Raw genomic sequence first — 13,881 nt, 5'->3', positions numbered from 1 at the left:
TATAAAGATACTCAAGAAACTAGCTTGTGCGTTGTGTTGGCCAGTATCTATTTGATGAATCCTCTTTGTGTTGTCAAGTAGAGGGAAAAAGCAAGGCTTTTAGGGGTATGACTCCCTATCTATATATATGTATTGGGTGCATGGTCTCTCCAAAAGCATGTAAAGATTGCAAAGTCCAGGAAAAAACCATAGCTATGAGTTGAATCCAATGTCAACAACCATATTCCAGGATACTACACCTTATGATACCAAGGGAGGTAATTTCAGACAATCAGTAAGTATATTAATTTTAAGTTTCTTGAGCTTCTTATTTTTACAGCATTTTCTACTATGCCAACTTGAGAAGCAGATGTTTCTTTGATCAAGCAGACTTTGACAATTCGATGTTATTTGATAGCTAAGCTTCATAGGCTCTCTTTCATTGTTGGGCAATCTAATGATTCTCAATAACATGTAAGATTTGGCAAAGACAATTCTCTATCAAAAATTGACAAGTTTGATTCTCTTCTACTTTGATATGGGTGCTTGTTAGCTAAGAGCAATTACACTCGGTCTGTCTCATCTCCTCGATAAACTTATGCGAAGCAAAGCTTCAATTTGAGACATTCCACCTCGAAACTTCTAAAGTTTGGAATATCCTCATAGCATACGAACTTGGAAAAATTTGGCAAACATGTCTGCCTGGTCTTTTATTAGAGGTCAATATGAACCAAGAACCAAGGGCATACAAGTTACATTTGACGACTCTCAATTTCTCAGCACACATGGCTACGAGCCATATTCGAGTAAAGGCAACTGCTCTTAGATGGGCAACAAGGTAACACATTTTCAAGTTCTCCTTGTATTTCTATCTTCCAATTTTTAATTGAATGAGATTTCTTTGCTATATTAAGAAAAGTGCTTTGACAGACTTATTATGAAGCAAGGATTCTCTTCCATTCCACAATACTATCCATTGAATTAGGATCAAGGATACTAGCACACAAGTTTGGCAATAAGTGCTAGGTGGCAGCGACTATGGAGGGTGCCATCGAAGGTATGCCATAGCGAGCTTGGAGATGGGTGCAGGTGCAAAGAATGAGAAAGAGAATGAGTCGACACAGAGAAATAAAAACGCTTGTGTATTTCTTGTATTAACTAAAACAAAATCCTTATATAAAAGAGACTTTGCATGCACACTCCACATAGACTAGACTTTCCTCTGCATGCCGTAAAGGGAGTTTCCCACGGGCTTAGACCACAGGGCTTGAACCCAACAATCCCCCCCTCCTCAAGCCTGAACTAGACACACCACTCTCATAATACCTTGAGTTTTTGGTGTACTCGTCAACCGTGAGTTTTAGGTTCTCTCACAACCAAGGATTTTGGTGTCCCCATAACCTCGTGCTATGATAGTAAAACCCCCCCTTGAATAGATAGGGTGTAGGTCAAAAATTAGCTACCAAAAAATGTAGTTTTTGGTTCACTGCCAAACCTTGGGTTTAAGGTGTACTCAGTAACCTCAGGAGAAGTGGGACAAAAAAGGGCTGAGAACAAATATGTTTTGGGAGGTCTTACCACTTATGTATTTGTGGCAGTGTCTAAAACCCATACAAATGTGTATCATGGCATGGCTGACAAAAGATAATGTAAAAGAGTCTTTGACTGGAAAAACATAATTGTGTTGACAAAGGACAAAACATAACAAATCTATGTATCTGAGAAATTTTTGTACGTTTTGTTGATGTACTGAGTGCTCGAAGCAAATGGTTTGCACAAGTATTGTGCATCTCCCAACAATTGGCAACCCATGTATCTTCTCGCTTCATCTGGTTTCTTTGCCAATCTCAAGCTCTTGATGCTACCGTTTATTTTACCTTTGTGCATGTCACTAACAAGGGACTCTATGGCTAGCAGCCTTTTGATATGCTCGCAAAACTTCCAAAAACTTTGACCAAAAAACTATGTTGGATTGCAATACAAACTGCCAACTTATAGTAGCAATTTGAAATGCATCCTCGGTGGCTCAATGATTTGCAGCAGCATTTTGATATGCAAGTAAATGAGAGACCACCTCTACCACAGCTGGACAGACAGCATCTTGATCTGCTCAAAAAACTGCCCACAATCCTTCAATGCCTTTTGAGATGATGCCGAGGTGTTGGCAACTGCCTTAAAGAGTTTTGAGGGCATTTCGAGAGGCAAGCTGGATACCACTGTAGGGTTTCACTGCACAAGAAAAACCGTCTTTGTCTTCGTTTTGTAGGCGTTTTGATATGCAACAGAACTGTGGCCTTGCCGAGCTCCTTGATCTCTTGCGTGTTGCAAGTTCGCTTGTCTGCCTCCAGCTACCTTTCAAGACGCCATGCCTCCTTGCTTGGCCCGCATGGGCTCTGATACCAGTGTTAGGTGGCAGCGACTATGGAGGGTGCCATCAAAGAGATGCCATGGCGAGGTTGGAGATGGGTGCAGGTGCAAAGAACGAGAAAGAGAAGGAGTCGACCCAGAGAAATAAAAACGCTTGTGTGTTGCTTGTATTAACTAAAACAAAATCCTTATATAAAAGAGACTTTGCATGCACACTCCACATAAACTAGACTTTCCTCTGCATGCCATAAGGGGAGTTTCCCACGGGCTTAGACCATAGGGCTTGAACCCAACAATAAGTGGATATAGGCTCACATTTATGGTTTTGCAATGACCAACAAGCATCTTCTCACATTGTGGAGACCATCATTGAAGATAAGGACTTCTCCCACAATTTTTTTATATGCATGCATGGCATGTCAGTATTTGGGACTCATTTCTGTAAAGCATGTTTTACGCTTCCTCTAGAACATTAGCTACTCTATCAGAAAGAGTGGAGGTTGGTTGCTTGTGATCATTGTATATAACTATAGCGGCGAGAAACCTCTATGCACAAGGTGCTAGCAATACAGATGATTCTTTTTGTGGATAGAAAGTAGGGATGGCCTCGCTATCACATAAATACTTCATGGAATGACATGAATAGACAAAAAGAGCCTTAAAGTAGGCAATCTCTCATTACAAACCCAAGAAAATCTAGTATGACTATTTTCTACTGGGTGTTCGAAATCATTCTCTCATGTTTGTGGAGAGATATGATTATTTTGAGATCCAATTGTGAATGAGATTTCAAATTAAGAAGAGTTGTTTTTTTACTTCTAGCACTGATTATGTCTCTAGGACACTTGGTAATTGTAGGGATATAACCCAGCTAATATACAATCACTCCATAGGTGCTAGGGTGACAGTTTAATCTCATCACAGTTCTTTTTTCAAGGAAATAAGTCCACAAGCTTCCCAGGGGTACTGAACGATTTTAACTTCCAAAGTTGACTCCAATCACTATTAGACACGGTCAACTATGTTGGTCACCATTGGCTACTAGATTAAGCAGTTTTCATATAGAGTCTAACCAAGGAGTTTGAAATTCTCAATTTTAACCAAGGGCCGGGTTTGGATTGCAAAGGCAACACCCAGGGTTACCCGTGCAATACTACTTGATTTTCACTAATCTTTCAATTAGTGTTCCTAGGCCGTTGTAGGCAAAAAAAATTCTTATGTGCATTTGACTAGGGGTAAGTGAACACTATGTTCAAACTCCAGGTACGCATCTGTTTGGTTTTATTTCATTTCAAAAGATGTTTTTGTTTATTTTTCCCAGTATGATGTATAAGCTTCTATATTTTCATCCATTTTGGCCTTCGTAGACATGACAAGGTCATGTAGGAGCAAAGTAGTTTGGGTTGTAGTGTCCAAGATACATTTCTACATTATGAATTATGGATCTACATGTAGGGTTTACTTTGATACATATTGTCACATGGGATACAACCTCGGGGGGGTCACTCAATAATTACGTGACTATCACGTGAGTGCAGTAGAAAGGGTAACTAAATTTCATTTTTTCTCACATTTTCACATACAAAAGGGTACAATAAAATGGAACTAGGAAAATAATTTACAGATTGAATAGAAAAAGGATGCATTTTATTTGTTAAAAAATCACAAATAAGGAGTTTTATAAATAGTCCTTGAACGCACACGATATACACAATTTATATACATAGTGACCCCCCCAAGGATACAACATGGTCTAGGAACTCAAGGAGTTCAGTTTAGCTAGTGTTGAGTAAGCATAATGAGGGTCCTCTCACTCATGTTGTAGAGTGTTTCATTTACCCCCACAATCATGTCGCATAGTGTTTACATTTACCTCAACACTCAAGTACAACTCATACTTGAAGGATGTTTTCCCTTTAGATATCCTTAGCTAAGACATATTTCACATGTTAAGAATATGAGGCTTTGGGACTAGCAGTGGTGCCCATAATTTCAATTGTGTGTCACGACAAAGTTTATAGATGCTGGTCAAATCCGTCTATTAGACCATTATGAGCACTTTCTATCAAAAACAATTTTTGTGCTCAGAGATTGTCAGATACTTAATAAGACTTGTCAAGAATACAAGTATTGTACAACTTTAACGGATGGTTGTTTATATACATAGCAAATTTATGTTCTGTTAATGAACTAGTCCATTTGGTATCTATATGTGGTGGATTTGCACATTCTATTATGGTACAAATCTGTTGGCATGATTTTCACGTAATGAGTATTTAGTTCTTTTCCTATGAGCCATGAGCATAACATTAGCCATAAGCATAATTGGCAAGTACGGTCATGGATATGCAGGTTTGGATCTCTTTTTAATGAATGCATGCACACTAGGTGTTACAGGCCCTAGTGGTCAACAAAGGCTGATTTGGAGAAGCATGCACATTCATTACATTAGTAGCTTCTAAAGCCTCTCGCACTCTATGTGCAATATCTCGATGAGATTAATTGTAGGATCTATCAATCACCAATAGAGGACATGGCTAGGTTTGGGTGCTTGTAAGTTAACCAAGATGGTTGTTCTTAACGTTGTTGATTAACCAACACTGCAAAAATTGTGATCCATGTTTACCGATCATTTTGGCAAAATGTTTGTAAACGGTGGGAAAATACATCTCAGTAATGCCAGTCATCCAAAGAGGATAGACAGATTACAACTGTTAATCTTGTGCCAAAGGATATGCTAAGCATTTTACGTTAGCACTAGGCACTCCTATTGAAAAGTTTATTTCTCTAGTTGGAGTTTGCTTACCATGAGCGAACGCATGTTGCAAGGCTAAGTTTAGTCTCTTCATGTTTACATCATGCCCTCAACCTCGATCAATAGTTATGGCGGGGTTGTTTAAGTTTATACATTGGTTGAGAATACATCTCCAAAGAGTTTGCTGACTTTTTCACATAGAGGGGAATTAATCATGAGTTCACTACTTCTTATACCCCAACTCAAAACGATGTTGTTGAGAGAATAGGACAATTCAAGAGAGAATCATATCTATGTTATCATAGACAAGCGTAACACAAGGTTTGCGATAGAAGCACTTTACACAACATTTTATTTGATCAATAGATCACCACATGCACCATTGTAATTTCATATGTCGGAGGAGTTATGGTCAAGACATAAGTTGTGGTATGACAAACTCACGACATTTGGCAGTGAAGCTTATGCACAAGTATCTAAAAAGCTTTGTGCTAAGCTAGATGCAAAATCCTTCAAATGCATACTTATTTTCTATGGATTGGATGGTCACTTTGCCTACTATTTGTGTGTGTGTGTGTGTGTGTGTGTGTGTGTGTGTGTGTGTGTGTGTGTGTGTGTGTGTGTGTGTGTGTGTGTGTGTGTGTGTGTGTGTGTGTGTGTGTGTGTGTGTGTGTAATGGAGTAGAAGGAGTAGCACAAATGTAGACTTGAATTACTCTTGATAATTGAGCTTGGAATGAATGAATACAAGGTTAATAAACATATGGTAACCAAGTATCTAGTCTTCCACCTTTTTCCCGCACCCCATATTGTAAATAGCTAGCAGGCAAATAATCTATCTATCCCCCATCACATGCATATAAACAGATTTGGGTAAGGATTTTCTCTACAATTTCTACCAACAAATGGTAGGATCTAGCCTTGCACATAGGCCAGCCATTCCTTACCATGTGACCCAATATCTTTTGAATCTCCATATTTTGTTGCTTTGTTGAGAAATACACAAAACCCAAAACGTACATCTTGTGAAGATCAAAAGGTATTGGACCTAGCTACTCCTTTGTTTAAGCTTTTTTCCTCTTTTAAAAGGCATGATACACCTTGCTAGCATGCTAGAAGGTAAGACTTGGTGAAAAAAGTTAGGTTTTTTTTACTCTCCCAATGGAAAATATTCATGCATACACTTGTAAAAGTCTTACCTTCTATGGGATGAATGGGATTCCAAGGTTACATGCATGTGAAGGAACTACTTTAGAGATGCTCTCAAGCTAGGAAAAACATGCTTGAGTCACCCTATAGGAGCCAGCCAGAGGGAATCATGGTGGGACCCACATACCTTTTGCACCCTATGGAGCCTCCACGACCTAAAATGGTATTTTTTATGAGCAAATAATCCTTTTTTTCATGATTCAAGAAATTGTCAAAGAATACTTAACTAGGGTTATTCACTCACCCTAATTAAGTGTAACAAAATGCGCCTTTTGCACTAATATAAATAGCCCATCTTGGAAAGACTCAAGGACACATGCACACACCTATCCCAGCCTGAATTGCTAGTTTTTCTCTTCACCAATTTTAGGGAAACCCCAACTCTCTCTCACCGACCTCTCAATCCCTCCACTCTAGTCATCCTGGTTGGAGGAAGTGCCATTCTATCCCTACTCTCTCTATTCTATAAGCTCTTTCTCCCACTAATGCATTATATGTTGTAGCACTTTAATCATATCTTTAGACACCATGTTTCTCTAATGCTTATGATTAATAATCCTTGATTCTCTTTGAAAATCAAGCATTGTAATTCATGATGGTGTGCCAATGACGTTTCTCTATCTCATTTATATGGAAATTGAGTAAGTATTTATTCTCAATTTGTCATCGCTTTTTGTTGACACCCACTCCATTAGTTTAATAATAATTCTTGCTTCAAACCCTTTTTTCCTTATCACATATGCATGTGGCCCACTCTAAAGGGGATTGCATGTGGCATGACATTCATAGATGGAGATGAGCTCTCTATGCAAAACATGCTAGTTTGTTGTAAGTGATTCTTCTTTGGAGAGGCAAGTCATGTGCATGCAGTCTTTGATGTGTGCATGAGATTAAAGGAGTGTAGATATTTGATACATTTTCTTATGGGATAAGGTGGAAACAAGTCCAAGTATTGCATATTTTCATCGATGTGAAAACTACCTAGAAAGAGGAAGAACAAAGTTGGAGTAACATGAGCTATGTATCACAACCCAAAGAGTACTCTATGGACCTTTTTTATAGAAAATTGTTGGGTTAGATTCTGAAGCATGTTTCTTAATCACCAATGGTTTAGCATTAGGCTATGGAGGATGAAGCTTTAGCTTAACCATGATGTAAGGGTTAGGGATACAGATATGGAGGTTAGGGTTAGGCTATACCAAGTTCAAGGGCATAAAGAGAGAGAGAGAGAGTATAGAGTAAAAGTGCAAATGATCCATTAGAGAAGAGCCTCTTAAGTAGGCTTAGTGCTTTACAATCATTGGCTATAGAGGTTGCATCCTCTTTCTATTTGACCATGTCATCATTTATCTTTTCCTAGGTGGCTAGAGGGATTTCCCATATGGTGCCACAAGTTGGGCTTACCATAACATATGCCCCCTTAAGACAAACATGGTGTTTTACCAAGACTTCATGTGTTTTTAGGTTTCTTTGATGTGCTCATATCATGGTGTACTCTTAGGCTAACATGATTCATCTATGTGATACATCATGGACATTCAATTTAATTCATTACCATGGTTCAATGTCCCATGATACATCATAGTGGTTCTCAATTGGACTCATCACTATGGTTCACAAGTGAGACTTACCAGGTTCAATAGTATTCCTAAGTTGTACAAAATTATTCATTCATCAATTCATTTTTGTGTGAAGAGGTCATCATGCGTGTCCTATTCAAAAACATCTTCATTTTGTTGGTGTCGTCTATTGTTGTCATTTTCATCTTCTTCATCTTTATTTCTTGGGCTTCATGTGCTTTTGTCAATTGGTCTTTCTCATGCATCCTCATCATGTTGTTCGTCCATTTTGTTGAGGGTGAATCCTCATGGAAAATGGTGCAAAGCACACATACATTTCACTCTATGCGATTTTGTGTGCTCTCATGTTGATGATGGGTGATATTACCGTACACTTGGTGTGTAGATAGTGTCTAAACCCGTGTGTATAGAGATGAGTTTGTGCATAGTGCAAGGATAATGGGGTTTTTCTCATCTCAAGAATGAGTATCACACACATGGCAAAATATGTGGGCAACATCATTGTTTACGTGAAGCTTAATATAAGTGATGCAAAAAATTTACAATGTTTAAGTGAAGCACAACATAAGTGATGCAAAAAATTTACATTGTTTAAGTGAAGCACAATATAAGTGAAGCACAATATAAGTGATGCAAAAAATTTACATTGTTTAAGTGAAGCACAATATAAGTGATGCAAAAAATTTACAATATTCTTCACTCTTGGCTAGGAAAACCGTGCTTGAGAACCAACCCTAGATTTTTGATAATCAAGCTCCAGTAACCATTTCTTGTAATAAATTTAAGGCCTTGGGGCCAATGTGTGAAATGGCCCTAAGTTTTTCCTTTTGTGCAACCCATGGGAAGATTCTTCAAGTGGGGAGGGAGCTCAAAGCTTCAACTCTATAGGCTGTAGCCAAGGGACGAGGGCCCCTATAAGGGCGGACCCAATAAAACTCTTAAATGCAATCGAGCGCCCCTTTTGAATTCCAAATGGTGGCTCAAATTCATCTACACATGGGAGATAGCCCCAGCACACCCGAAAGGGACCAATAGGGGTCTTTGGTATTTAGCAGGAGTCCAACAAGCATGGCACGGGAGTTCTCTCTTGGGGACCCAAAATTCAGTTTAAACCAATTGAAGAGCAAGTTTCAACTCCATCCACGATCTCTCTTTACCAAAAATAGACCCACGAGGTTTGAGCCTTGGTCAATACACATCACTAAGGCCACTAGATTTGCATGTGGCAAAAGATCAAAGATATGTATTTGAAGCTAAAGCAAACTGGCAGTCCCACACACACATACATGTCCAAGTTTAGGTAGGTGTTTTAAATGGCTTAATCTCCTCCAAAAGAAATCTTATCCAAGTTTGTGTAGGTGTTTTAAATGGATTAATTACCTCCAAAAGCAAGGCTTAAGCAACCCAAAGAAGGCTAAAAATGCATAGATTTGAGAGGATTAGTGGAGGATACAAATGAAATGCAATTTAATAATGTGAGAGCTCTATGGAAGGGCATTGGTGAGCGCTTTTCACACACAAAATTTCATAAGGCAATGTGGCACTAGTGAGAGATACAAAATGGGCTGAACATGCACACAAAAAATGCACACTAATTGAAAACATTTCACACACACACACACACACAATTATTGAGTGCCACTAATCACCAACTAATTGATTGAGAATGGTAGTGGCTCATTGGTATTGCCAAGAACATGCCCAAACTTAATCAATGATATTAGTGATTAGGGAGAGAGAAAGAGAGGAACTAATTAGGCCTAGGTATGAAGCATCGCATCTAATACCACTTGTTGGGTTAGTTTCGGAAACCTAATCCCTAATCACCAATGTTTTAGCATTGGGCCATGGAGGATGAAGCCTTAGCTTTACCATGGTTTTAGGGTTGGGGTTAGAGATGTGGAGGTTAAGTTTAGGCTATGCCGAGTGAAAAGGCATAGAGAGAGAGAGAGAGAGAGTATAGACACTGATGTTCAAAAATGACATGCTGTATAAGGTGGCCTCTACACCACACATAGCTTGAACATTCTCGAGCATCATCTCAAGGTAGGAGTTATCCTATAACTATAGAGGGCACCACCTAGCATAAGTGCAACTAGGACGCAGTCATAGATGACCTAGGGTAGCAAAAGTGAGATGCCATATAGGTAACCAACATGAAATGATGATGTAGCAAACATCCAGATATTGAAAATGCCTAGTGTCGAAATGGAGCACGTCTAACTGATGATGGCACACATGATGAAGCACAAGCATAGGATATACAAGAGATGAAACATCATGCAAATGTGGGGAGAACAAAGCTAAGGAGAAAAGAGAATGGACTCAAAGATCAAGACATCATTGCACACTTTTATTGATGATGACGATACTTACAAACGGTGGTATTGACTATTACCAACCTTTCTCTTGGCACTGGGAATGCATGATGGAATGTGAGCGCCATATGGTGCATGGCAAACTTTGGAGTTAGCGGGGTTAGAACATTAGCGAGAGGTTAGTTGAGGAAAACATCAAGACAATGAAACCACCAATGACGTCAATCACCAGCATCGAGAGTGGCCCGAGGTAGCATGGTGTCGGTGCATTCAATCCTAGTGTGCTCATATTGCCTTGTGAGGGGAATAGTGAGTGCCTCATGTGCATGGGGTGGTCATGGCTAGTAGCTCAATTATGGTATGGGTGGAGATTGGTGATGTTGCTAATGCTAAAATGCCCATGCTTGTAACAAAGCATGATACCTTGAGCTCCCTAGCTTGGGAGGTGCATTATGTGCCTAGTGGTGCATGAGATGTAGAGTGCATGGAGCTTGGGTGGTGCAACTAGTGTGTTCTTCCTTCACTTGTGTCTCCCTTTGTGCTTAGCAGAGGCATCTTTATATAGGCTTGAGAGGTTGTCTTTATCTATTGGTTCTTGCAAATATCCATTGGTCGTTGTAGAGAGTCTAGATGCCTCTCTAGTGAAAGAAATAGAGAGGGAGAGAAGGTAGAGATAGAGAGAGGGGAGGTAAGAGTGGGGTAGGGGTTTTTGACAATCCACTAGCCGTTTGGCTAGGTTATTAGAGAAGAGTGGGGGGGTCGGGGCAATTATAAGGGTTTTTGTTGATGGTTTGGGTGCCGGTGTGAGGTTTATGCTGCCAGAATTGGTGTTTTGTTGCGTGATGCTGAGATGCTATGTTGTCCGCTTCTGGGCATGCCTTCGACGTCACTTCTTAATTTGGTGTCGTTATTGCATGATTTGACCGTCTCCTTCCTTTTTCGATGGTTTCGATTGTCGAGTTCCTTCACTTTTTACTTTTTATGGGTGCGTATATGCATGTGTGTACTGTGTGTTTGATTGCATGCATGCATGTGTGTCAGTGCATATGTGCGTGTGTGTCAATGTGTAATTGTGTGATGGTGTAGGTGGCTGGTGAGTGTGTGTGTGCATATGTATGGGTGTGTGTGTATAGTATATGGGTAAGTGGGTCGGCCAATATGCGTGGGAACGAGAGTATAATAAGATATGTTAATATATATATTTATTTATTTATTTATAAGCTGCTTACGTGCAAGTTACAGAGAAAACGAGGGGAAGAGAGGGTCGTGAGCGAGCGCGGGGGTGGCGAGAGTGTGCGAGGGGATGAGAGGGGCTAATGGGGGGGGGGGGGTGTGTGTAGAGAGAGAGAGAGAGAGAGAGTGTGTGTTACTGCGCCTTGCTGTTTTATTATGGTAGCCCCGAACTGCTGGTCGAGAGAGACGGGGAGATGGAGAGCGAGCGTGAGTGGGAGATAAGGGGGGAAGAGGAAGTGGGGAGAGGGGGAGGGTATGGTGTGTATGGTGGGGGTTATGAGAGAGAGAGAGAGATAGTTGTTTTCTTGTGCACCTTTGAGTTGAACGAGGGGGGGGAGAGAGAGGGGGCGGGAGTGAGAGCTACGGGAGAGGGGGTTGTGAGATGCAGCAAGCCAGTGTGTTGTGTGTGTGTGTGTGTGTGTGTGTGTGAGTGTAGGGGGGAGAGAGAGTCAACGGGGGTGGTGGTGGGGAACGAGAGAGAGAGAGAGAGAGAGAGAGAGAGAGAGAGAGAGAGAGTGTTTATTTTTTGCGCCCATCTCAGTCAAGAGAGATAGAGAGAGAGAGAGAGAGAGAGTGTGTGAGAGATAGAGAGGGAGTTTTTTTAAGAGAGAGAGAGAGAGAGAGAGAGAGAGAGAGAGAGAGAGAGAGAGAGAGCGTTGCTTTATGCTGAATACAAGGGGGTATGGACAATAGGGGAGAGATGAGGGAGTGAGAGTGTGAGAGAGTGTGAATAATGAAAGAGAGAGAGGGAGACTCTCGTCCCAAGCTGAGCGGCCCGCCTTCAGTTGACGAACCAGGGGAAGAGAGAGAGATATTTAATGTGTCATTATGGCTTGTCTACATAGAGAACGAGAGAGTGAGAGGGTGAGATGGGTTGGCGGAGACAAGCAGGAGAGAGAGCTTGTCTTTGGTGATAATGGAGGAGAGGTAGGGAGTGGTGTTAAAAGGGAAAACGCGGAGACCTATTAGACGGACTCTGGTTTTATGAAGCTTACCATCAACTTCCATAAGGTGGTAACTCCCATTGGCATACTTGTTTTTGATGATGAAAGGGCCTTCCCATTGGAGTAGGAGCTTCTTATCTTTGCGTGTGTCGAAGCGCTTGTCATAGCGGAGCACCAAAATGCCCTTCTTTAACTCTTTGCACCCAAGATGTTGATTGAAACTAATCCGTCTATGTTTTGTCTGTGCCGCATAATAATTGATTGCTTCTTCTCTGTCCAATTGTAATCATTCCAAGTCAAGGATGTGATCTCTCAAATGCATGCTGGCTTGAAGCTGGCTTGCCATCACTCTGAGACTTGCTAGTTGCACCTCAATAGGTAAGATTTCCTCCTCGCCAAATACCAAATGATATGGGGTGAACCCCAAAGATGTGCGGAATGAGGTTCGATAGGCCCACAAAGCTGGGAGTAGATACTTATCCCAATCTCGAGGATGATTGTTAACCTGCTTGGTGATAATTTTACAAACCATTCCATTTACTTTTTCAACTAGGCCACTACATTGAGGGTAATATGGTGAAGAGTTCCTCCTTGTAATGACTAGTTTTTGCATTAACTCTCCTACCAAGTCTGCTCTGAAACCTGGCCCTCTATCAGAGATGATTTCTACTTGTGTGCCAAATCTGCAACATATGTGCTCATAGAAAAACTTAGCTACCTCCACTGTGATCCTAGTTGTGGTTGTGGCTTCCACCCATCTATTCATATAGTCGACTCCCTTGATGATGTAGAACTTCCCTGAGTTGGCCCTAGGCAATGGTCCTATGGCATCTATACCCCATTTTTCAAATGGCCCATGTGAAAGGATAGGTGTCTATGGTTAAGGCATGAGTGACCTAGTGTCGGCCTTTTGACACAACTTACATGTCTTACACCAGTGGTGTACATCACAATTGAGGCTAGGCCATACAAAACCAGCCTGCAAGATTTTCCTACTTGTTATATCTAGGGCAAAGTGACCTCCACAAACACCATCATGACAACTAGCAATTACTCCCATAATTTCATTAGAGAGAGGGACCTTCCTGAGTATTTGGTCCTTAACCTTACAATACAAACCGTCATTGATAAGCCGATACCTTGTGGCCTTCCTGGCAAGCCATTGCCCATGCCCTTTCGTTAGGTCTGGTGGACATTCCCGTGTTTCCAAAAATGCATGATGCCGGGTAAGGCATCACTACCTTGAAATAGAGGGAGTTTTAGCTTTATAGCCCCGACCACCACCACTTCCTGCAGTCTTTCGCTTGCTAAGGCATCGGATTCATGATTTTGAGCCCTTGGGATGTGGTGTAGTTGAACTACTTCAAACTTACCCAACAAACTTTTTACACAAATTAAGTGAGTCCTCAAGCTAGGATTCTTACATGTCCATACTCCATTTACTTGCCTTACTAAAAGTAGAGCATCCCCAAATACATTAAGGCGCCTTACCCCTTT

The sequence above is a fragment of the Adiantum capillus-veneris genome, chromosome 14 (genome assembly GCF_014529385.1).
Source record: "Adiantum capillus-veneris isolate H3 chromosome 14, ASM1452938v2, whole genome shotgun sequence".
Taxonomy (NCBI): Eukaryota; Viridiplantae; Streptophyta; class Polypodiopsida; order Polypodiales; family Pteridaceae; genus Adiantum; species Adiantum capillus-veneris.
The sequence above is the reverse complement of the archived record's forward strand: the minus strand, read 5'-3'. Positions refer to the sequence as shown.